General features: G+C 40.8%; 1 non-coding gene across 1 annotated transcript; it reads right to left on the bottom strand.

Moving 5' to 3' along the window:
• Positions 1 to 709: 709 nt before the first annotated feature.
• On the bottom strand, positions 710 to 782 carry TRNAK-CUU (transfer RNA lysine (anticodon CUU)). Its single transcript has one exon. It is a non-coding gene; the product is annotated as a tRNA-Lys (tRNA).
• Between the last annotated feature and the right edge of the window lie 9,623 nt (positions 783 to 10,405).

Below are 10,405 nucleotides of genomic sequence, written 5' to 3'. Positions count from 1 at the left end.
TCTGCGCATCTCAGAAAAAGAAGAATCCATTCCGATAATAGGGTAATCAGTCCGTATAGTGGGATGAGTTGTTTATTATTACCGGTCGGAAAATTAACTTCTCTTTTATGATTATTGTAGTTAACTATGTTCCTTGTATAACAGTTGGAAAATTTTACCTATAAAGCACGTGATTTCGCGTGTTGGCGACCAATTCGGACGTCCTTCATTTTTTTCTCCCCTTCAGCATGAATCGACTATTCTTGGAAAGACGCGAAGCAGGGACCTGGAAACGGCGGGCGAACTATACTAGAGATGCAATAAAATGTTCTTGCTACAAAATTTTATTCCACTAATACTCTGTGGTCCAGCAATCACGGGCAATCTGAAATCCACTGTAGAGTAATAAGAAGAAAAATAATAGTAAGACTTATTTGTTGATTATGCATATTATTACTATGGTGATTTAATGGATTATTATTATTATTATTAGACATCTCCAGGGAGTCCAAAGACTCACTGAGTGAGGGTATCTGCTCTACAACTGCTACTCAATCCACCAAATGACGGCAACAACACCAATGTCATCTACTGCCGACAAGCACCACTAGTATTTCCAAAGACAATGACAAACATCCATGCCCACGCAGGATTTGAACCCGCAGCCTTTTGGCTGGAGACCGGATATGCTAACCACTCGGCCAGCCTGGCTGGCCTAAAGAAAAAAAATCCCCTAATGTGGGGCCCGAACCCACGACCCTGAGATTAAGAGTCTCATGCTCTACCAACTGAGCTAGTTGGGCTACAACAGGTCTTGGTGGGAGATGGATGTCATCTCCTGTGTCAGATCACTGTCTTACTTATTTGAGGCCTGTTGAAAAATGTTCCATGTTTGTCTCTAGAGCTGGGTTTCTGGACTATGCAAAAAATAATATATAGGTTATAGGTGTACTGAAACCTGAATTGAAATGTACTACAAGGTCTTGTAAATGAAGATGATGGAGAATACTTCAGTGAAGCTATGAATAGGACTCGATGTCAGAGAAAGAGATCACTGATGTGTGGGAAGAAGAGTATAGGTAAAACACAGACCAACAGAAATGCCAGAATTGTTTCAAAAAATCTGATGAGAGGAAACTATTTATCATGACTCACAATGAATGACTAGAGAGGAAAGTGGCAATCCATTCATAAGAGGAAGAGAATAAGATGGTAGCCGTGTTGGAAGGCCACAATGCCAGACTTCATCAAATGCCTTGATAAATAATTGGTGTCTCCAAGTAGTGAAGCAGGATATATACACAAGCATTTGGAGAAGGTGCTGTTAATTACGTTTTAGTGGCCAGATTGGTTTGAAAGCACCAATTCTTGTCTAATCACTGAAGTTAAGCAAACCTGAGCCCAGTTAGTACTCGGGAGCATAACCACCTGGGAGTGCTGCCGGCATTAATTATTTTTTCCAGCCTAGTTAGCCAAGTTACAACTTGCTACAACCTTTTGGCTCTTCAACCAAAAGGTTGTAGCTTCAAATCCTGCCATGGGTATGGGTGTTTATGATTGTGAAAATACTAGGTGGTGGGCAGTAGATGGTTGGTGGATGAGTCTCTCTCAGAGTCTGGACTCAAGGAGTCTTTAGATTCCTTGGAGGTGTCACGTAATAATAATAATAATTATTATTATTATTTAGAGCCTGCATAGCTCAATAGAGGAATCGACTAGAGGAACATTTTCTAACTTTTTTTTTTTGCTGGCATGGTTAGTGGTTAGCGCATTCACTCTCCAGTCAAAAGGCTATGGGTTCAAATCCTGACGTGGGAAGGGATGTTTGTGATTGTCTGTAGAAATACTAATGATGATGGTGGTGGGAAGTAGATGGCATTAGTGTAGATGATGGGGAGTGTTACTTATAGTTGTGCTTACTCTGGGTAGAAAATCAGGAATCTTCTACAGCTTTAAGAGTATGATGGATTTGGGAAACTACAGAATATTTAGTAGGTACTGCTATTAACTGAGGAATGTAGATGGTGATGAGCAAGATATTTTGGCCTATTAGATTGACAAGCCCAAACCTAATATTATTAAATATATCAATTATGACATCCTAGATTGAAAAGAGGAACTGGATTGGGTTTTCTGAATTTAATGCTGAAGAAACAAAGACTGAAGTTAGCATATTTATCTGTTAATCATGTGCATTCTTCTGGCTGGTTTCCTTGTTTTTCAGGAAAAAAACCCTGAGTTTCCAAAATCAAAAACCCTCTCACCGCTATATGAGATGAAAAGCCTAAGTTATAAAGTTTTTTTTCAGGAATTACTGAGGGACAGTAATTCCAAAAATGTATCTCTAGAAGCATTTGGGAGAAGTCAAGAGATTTGGATTTGATTACAGCATCAGACATCACTATAAGTGAGATGTTGCTGCCTCCCCTCCCAATCCTACTGTTTGGCAGAAAGAGCAAACACATGGTTTGACTTGCAGTGAGTGCATGTGAAAGTCTCAAATGTAAAGCAATTTATGTAGAATTACAGGCAGGTGAATATAGAAGACACTGGCCAGACAGGTGTAATAATAACTCAAAATAAGATCAGTAGTAAGTATGAATTAGGAAATAACCAACAACAGAAATGACAAATTGTATGGAAAGATAATGAGATAAATTTGGAGGAAATGGATCGCTAGGTAAGGTGAAGAAACAGGAAATTTCAAATGAAGAGGCTACAGCATAGGTATAAAGAGAGAAAACAGTTGCTTGAGTAATAAGTGTAAGGAATTTGTTGAAATGACCAGAGATTGAGTGGATATGCCAGCCTAGTCAGCCAAGTGGTTAGTGTATCCGCTCTCCAGCCAAAAGGCTGCAGGTTCAAATCCTGCTGTGAGCATGGATGTTTGTGATTGTCTGTGGAAATACTAGTGGTGGTAGGCAGTAGATGGCATTAGTATAGTTATTATTATTATTATTATTTATTATTATTATTATTATTATTACATGACACCTCCAGGGAGTCTTAGGACTCATCGAGGGAGGGTACCTACTCTACAGCTCTGTTTCCACCACTCAGTCCACATTATTATTACCACGGGCTACTCCAGGACTCCTTAGACTCATCGAGGGAGGCCCTAAACATCATGTTCACGCAGCTGTTCAACATTCTCACAGTATCTATCATACCTTGCCTTGAACTCGCTCACTGTCATAGCACCCACAACAGACTCTGGTTATTCCACTCATTTACCACTCTAAAAGTAAAGAACCCAGCTCTAACACCCCTACTAACCACGCTCTTGCCCAGCTTCCATGGGTGTCCCCTAGTTCTCCCACCACCAGTCCTGATCTCAAAAATATCATCTGAATTAATCCTATAGAATCCTTTTAGCAATTTGAATGTCTCAATCATGTCTCCCCTTTTCCGCCTATCAACTAGTTTCTGCAACCCACAAATCTTCAACCTGTTCTCATATGGTTCATTCCATAGACCTGCTATCATCTTAGTCACTCGCCTCTGGATTCTCTCAACCTCCTCCCCATCAAGAAGGAACCGAGGTGACCAAATCTGGGCACAGTAGTCGAGATGAGGTCTTATCAGGGCTCGATACAGAGGTACAATAACTTGTTTTTCTCTGCTCGTCAAGGTATTTTTCAACAACCAAGTGAGTTGATGAGCTGATTTAGCTACTTTCGCAATGTGCCCCCTAAACTTCATCTCCCTATCCACCAACACTCCCAAGTCCCTGGCCTCATCAATCTCTTGGAGTACAGTTCCACCAATGTGGTATACTGCTGCTAATCTTTTCACTCCGAAATGCATAACCTTACATTTTGTCACATTAAATTGACATCCATTCTCCTTAGTCCAGAACTCCAATCTATCTAAGTCATCTTACAAGACTTTGACATCTTCTGCATTCACTATCGCCCTACCCAACTTTGCATCATCAGCGAACAAATGAACTGTCCCACTTGGACCCTTCCCTATATCGTTAATGAACAGATTAAACAGCAGTGGTCCAAGAACAGAACCCTGTGGCACACCACTAGTCACAGGCCGTTTTTTGGACTCTACTCCTGAATAAACTACTCTTTGATATCTCTCCATCAACCACCCAGCTATCCATCTCACCAACCCTATATCCATTCCCATATGTTGTAGTTTACGGATTAGAATTCCATGTGGTATCCTGTCAAACGCCTTTGCCAGGTCCAGCAGTATCACTGTAAACCCATTTCCCTTATCCAGTTCAACCGTCACCTTGTTATAAAACTTGAGCAAGTTACTGAGGCATGATCTACCCTTCACAAAGCCATGCTGTCCTCTGTACAGTATCTCATTTTCATCAATCCATTCCTGTATTTTTCCCTTGAGTACTTTCTCCAAGACCTTGACAACGACTCCTGATATGCTGATCGGTCGGTAATTTGCAACCATAGTCTTGGATCCTCCTTTATGCAGTGAAACTATTTTCCCCTCTTTCCATGCCTTCGGGACTAAGCCAGACCTGAGACTCAGATTAAACAACATGGTCAAGGGCACTGATAATTCATTTGCCGCTTCATGCAAGACCCGTGCCGGTATACCATCCAATCCCACAGATGTATTCACATTAAGGTTCTGTAATAGACTATTCACCTCCACTTCATTCATCACAATTCCCATATAAACTAATGGTTCCTTCATTTTTTCAACGTCACCACCTGGATGATATACTTTTGCAAAGTGCGCGCTCAGTAACTCCACTATATCGACTGGTTCAGTGAACTCTTTACCATCGTCATTCCTTAAAATCATTTTGCTTTGTACAGTTTTTTTCTTGCTTGCAGCATATTGAAAGAACGGTTTGGGATTCTCTTTTGCTTGCATAGCTAGTTTCCTTTCATAATCGGCTTTTGCTGTTTTTACCACACTCGTTACCCTTCTGGCCTGTACTTTATACCGTTCGTGTGCCTGCAGGTCACCCCTTTCTTTAAATTCCCTCCATAGTTGTTTCTTTTTTTGCAGCTCAATCTTAATGGTGTTATTCATCCATTTAACCCCTCCTTGTTTCACTATTCGGACCTTAGGTATACAATCATCCATAACCTCCTGTAAATGCTCTTTGATCACTTTCCATGCTCTATCGACATCCAGCCCTTGCAGTTGTACATGCCATGGCACTGATCCAAGCAATCTCCTAAGCTTGTCATACTTGCCAGCACGGTAATTCCACATATACCCTGTCTTAATCACAAATTTTACACCTTTAGCCACCTCCCAGGTCAAGACCTTATGATCACTCTCACCAATAGGGCAACATGGTCATATTCATTACAGTCAAATTCTCAGATACTATTACCAGGTCAAGCACTCTCACACCCCTAGTATTTTCAATTACATGCTGTTTCAGATAGTTATCCCTTAATAACTGAATAAAATCCATTTCCTTCCTCACATGTGTCCTCTCCTCCTTCCAATCAATGTTACCATAGTTGAAATCCCCCATAATAATTACTCTCCTTCCACTCATTTCATCAATTTGTTTATGCATACCATCTCCACCATCTATTCCATCACCTGGTCTATAGCAGCACCCAACTGTATATTTTATTCTGCCAGTGTCAATCTCACACCAAATAGCCTCAAATGAGCTCCTTTCACTATCCTGCAATACTTCAATTCTCCTTGGCTGTAGTTCATCAGCTATCATCAATAACACCCCTCCCCCAATTTTATTCTCTCTGTCCCTCCTAAACATACTATAACCTACACATTCTATCCCACTAACTATATCATCTTCCGTCAGCCATGTTTCACTAATGCCAATAACCTGTGGCCAGGAAGAGCCAATCAAGGCCAAAAATTCTTCCTTCTTGTTCCTAATACTCCTGGCATTAGTATACATGAATTGCAGTGTTCCCTTTGTCCCACCCCTATCTTGATGCGTTATTCTAAATATCCCATTCCCATTTTTTGTCCTTATTGCTGGCTCAGGTACATTATATACATTTTTACACTCAACTGTCTCACTGATGTCTGGATATCCACTTCCCCCCCTCCTTGGTAGTTCTAGTTTCCCTGGTTCTGCACATCCATTTTCACTTCATTCAGCAACACTTTTTCCAGTCTCCGCACACCAAGTCCATTCAAATGCAGGCCATCCATCTTGTATAAGTCCTTTCGCCCATCAAACTCATTCCACACGTCCACAAATTCCACACCACACCGTCCGCATAACCTGCGCATAATATCATTTGCGATTATGGCCCTCCTTCTAAACTCCTCTCTGTCATACCGCGGTAACAGACTCACCATTCTAACTCTGTCACTCTTCTTGCGTCTAGTTGTGGTTAGTTATAGTTGGTGGAGAGTTGTAGAGTAGGTGCCCTCCCTCATGAGTCACTGGACTCCTTGGAGATGTTACGTAATAATAATAAACTAATCAATTTGTCCAAAATTCATTGGTGTAAGTGAAATGTATGATGGATGGTGTGGTAATAACATGGAATGCATTGCCTGAGAGGGTGGTGAACGTGTAGACAGTGAATGAGTTTAAGGAGTGGTATGACAGACTTTGTGTTGACCTCCCATGATGTGTCTAGTGACTCCATGGAGGTAAATAGGTTAACAATAATCATAATGTTTGTATAGCTGAGTTTAGAGTTTACCTGTAAAAGCTGTTCAACTTTACATACTTCTTACACATTATTCTTTTCAATGTGATATTCACATTGTTATCCTACTTTGCACTAAGCGATGGTTACTTCCAATTTCAAATCCTCTGTACATTCTCGTATCCTGAATCAATATGAAGATATCACTGTCAACAATAAGATAGTCAATGAGGCTTTTCTTATTTCTTATCTTCTCTCCACATGAACTTGTGCACATTTTTATGTTGTTACCTGGTGTTATTAATAACTAGTCCATATCCTGAGCAGAAATCCAGCAAATGCTCATCATTATTATTAGCCTTGCTATTTTCTCCAATTTTTCCAGAACATTTCTGTATTCCCAGTGGGATTCACCTTCCTACTCTGCTGGTTAGATCTCCAAGTACTACTCTTTCCATTTTATTTGTCAGCTGCCTATTCTAATGATTCAAAAAATTCCTCCACTTTTTTTTTTTAGCAGAACTTCTGTGGGACCAAAGGCACAAATAAGTTTGATAGTCCATTTCCCCATTTCGAAGTTTGTCCACATAAGATAAGTCTAACTGAAACTGCCTTCCAAATCAAGAAGTTTATCTTCATGTTTAGTGTTGAATGTTATCATTGCTCCTTCCTTTCCTCAATCATTATTGCCGAATATACATCCTATACTTATTATTTAGCAAGATTTCACCTGTTTTTGTCTTCTTTGTTTTAGTGATGTTGTCTGTGTAGTTCTTTTCCAATGTTTCTGCAAGTTCTATTTGTTTCCATCAATGATCCTTATATTGATGGTCCCTATCTCTGGCTCTTCTGATATTTCATTTGTTTTTCTTCTAGATGATGAGCTTGAGTCTGTTCTTCCGGTAGCTGACTTTTCAGTGCTTGTCCTGGTTTCCTGATGGGGGGGGGGGTCTTGTTTAACTGGGCAGCACCCCATCTGTCATAAAATTTCATCATGTTATACCATTATACATAGTTCTTGTTTAAACCAGCAGAGAGTAGAATTTGGTCCCAAATTGGCAGCTCATCCTCATTCATTCAGTACACAGTGAATGCCTACTAATAGGGAACACCATGTAAAGGTGAGGATTGGATGTTAGGTCAGAAGCCCCAGTTGGTTCTCTGCATTCCTTAAAAATGATATGGAGATCTCCTAATAGTTATTTGACTTTTTATTAGTGAAACATGGCTGATGGAAGAAGATATAGTTAATGGGATATAATGTATAGGTTATAGTGTTTAGGAGGGACAGAGAGAATAAAATGGGGGGAGGGATATTATTGATGATAGCTGATGAACTGCAGCCAAGGAGAATTGAAGTTGTATCGCAGGATAGTGAAAGAAGCTCATTTGAGGCTATTTGGTGTGAGATTGAGACTGGCAAAATAAAATATACAGTTGGGTGCTGCTATAGACCAGGTGATGGAATAGATGGTGGAGATAGTATGCATAGGGAAATTGATGAAATAAGTGGAAAGAGGGTAATTATTATGGGGGATTTCAACTATGGTAACATTGATTGGAAGGAGGAGAGGACACATGTGAAGAAGAAAAAGGATTTTATTCAATTATTAAGGGATAACTATCTGAGACAGCATGTAATTGAAAATACTAGGGGTGTAAGAGTGCTTGACCTGGTAATAGCATCTGAGAATTTCACTGTAATGAATATGACCATGTTGCCACCTATTGGTGAGAGTGATCATCAGGTCTTGACCTGGGAGGTGGCTAAAGGTGTGGAATTTTCGATTAAGACAGGGTATATGTGGAATTACCGTGCTGGCAAATATGACAAGCTTAGGAGATTGCTTGGATTAGTGCCATGGCATGTACAACTGCAAGGGCTCGACGTCGATAGAGCATGGGAAGTGGTCAAGGAGCATTTACAGGAGGTAATGGCTGATTGAAGGAATGCTAGGGTCCGAATAGTAAAACAAGTAGGGGTTAAATGGATGAATAACACCATTAAGCTTGAGCTGCAAAAAAAAGAAACAACTGTGGAGGGAATTTAAAGAAAGGGGTGACCTGCAGGCACACGAACGGTATAAAGTGCAGGCCAGAAAGGTAACGAGTGTGGTAAAAAAAGCAAAAGCGGACTATGAAAGGAAACTAGCTTTGCAAGCAAAAGAGAATCCAAAACAGTTCTTTCAATATGCAGCAAGCAAGAAACAAACTGTACACGGTAAAATGATTTTAAGGAATGACGATGGTAAGGAGGTCACTGAATCAGTCGATATAGTGGAGTTACTGAGCGCGCACTTTGCAAGAGCATATCATCCAGGTGGTGACATTGAAAAAATGAAGGAACCATTAGTTTATATGGGAATAGTGATGAATGAAGTGGAGGTGACTAGTCTATTACAGAACCTTAATGTGAACACATCTGTGGGATTGGATGGTATACCGGCACGGGTCTTGCGTGAAGCGGCTAAAGAATTATCAGTACCCTTGACCATGTTGTTTAATCTGAGTCTCAGGTCTGGCTTAGTCCCGAAGGTGTGAAAAGAGGGGAAAATAGTTTCACTGCATAAAGGAGGATCCAAGACTACGGTTGCAAATTACCGACCAATCAGCATATCATGAGTCGTTGTCAAGGTCTTAGAGAAAGTAGTCAAGGGAAAAATACAGGAATGGATTGATGAAAACGAGATACTGTACAGGGGACAGCATGGCTTTGTGAAGGGTACATCATGCTTCAGTAACTTGCTCAAGTTTTATAACAAGGTGACGGCTGAACTGGATAAGGGAAATGGATTTACAGTGATACTGCTGGACCTGGCAAAGGCGTTTGACAGGATACCACATGGAATACTAATCCGTAAACTACAACATATGGGAATGGATATAGGGTTGGTGAGGTGGATAGGTGGTTGGTTGATGGCGAGATATCAAAGAGTAGTTTATTCAGGAGTAGAGACCAAAAGACGGCCTGTGACTAGTGGTGTGCCGCAGGGTTCTGTTCTTGGACCACTGCTGTTTAATCTGTTCATTAACGATATAGGGAAGGACCTAAGTGGAACAATTCATTTGTTCGCTGATGATGCAAAGTTAGGTAGGGCAATAGTGAATGCAGAAGATGTCAAAGTCTTGCAGGATGACTTAGATAGATTGGAGTTCTGGGCTAAGGAGAATGGATGTCAATTTAATGTGAGAAAATGTAAGGTTATGCATTTTGGGGTGAAAAGATTAGCAGCAGTATACCACATTGGTGGAACTGTACTCCAAGAGATTGATGAGGCCAGGGACTTGGGAGTGTTGGTGGATAGGGAGATGAAGTTTAGGGGGCACACTGCAAAAGTAGCTAAATCAGCTCATCAACTCACTTGGTTGTTGAAAAATACCTTGACGAGCAGAGACAAGCAAGTTATTGTACCTGTGTACCGAGCTTTGATAAGACCTCATCTCGACTACTGTGCCCAGATTTGGTCACCTCGGTTCCTTCTTGATTGGGAGGAGGTGGAGAGGATCCAGAGGCAAGTGACTAAGATGATAACAGGTCTATGGAATGAACCATATGAGAACAGGTTGAAGATTTGTGGGTTGCAAAAACTAGTTGATAGGCGGAGGAGGGGAGATATGATCGAGACATTCAAATTGCTAAAGGGATTCTATAGGATTAATTCAGAGGATATTTTTGAGATCAGGACTGGTGGTGGGAGAACTAGGGGACACCTATGGAAGCTGGGCAAGAGTGTGGTTAGCAGGGGTGTTAGAGCTGGGTTCTTTACTTTTAGAGTGGTAAATGAGTGGAATAAGCTGCCAGAGTCTGTTGTGGGTGCTATGACGGTGAACGAGTTCAAGAC

Source organism: Typopeltis vanoorti, chromosome 4 (genome assembly GCF_054136105.1).
Source record: "Typopeltis vanoorti isolate ZY-2024b chromosome 4, IOZ_Tvanoo_1.0, whole genome shotgun sequence".
Lineage (NCBI taxonomy): Eukaryota > Metazoa > Arthropoda > Arachnida > Uropygi > Thelyphonidae > Typopeltis > Typopeltis vanoorti.
Note: the sequence above shows the minus strand (reverse complement) of the source record. Positions and strands in the feature narration are given on the sequence as shown.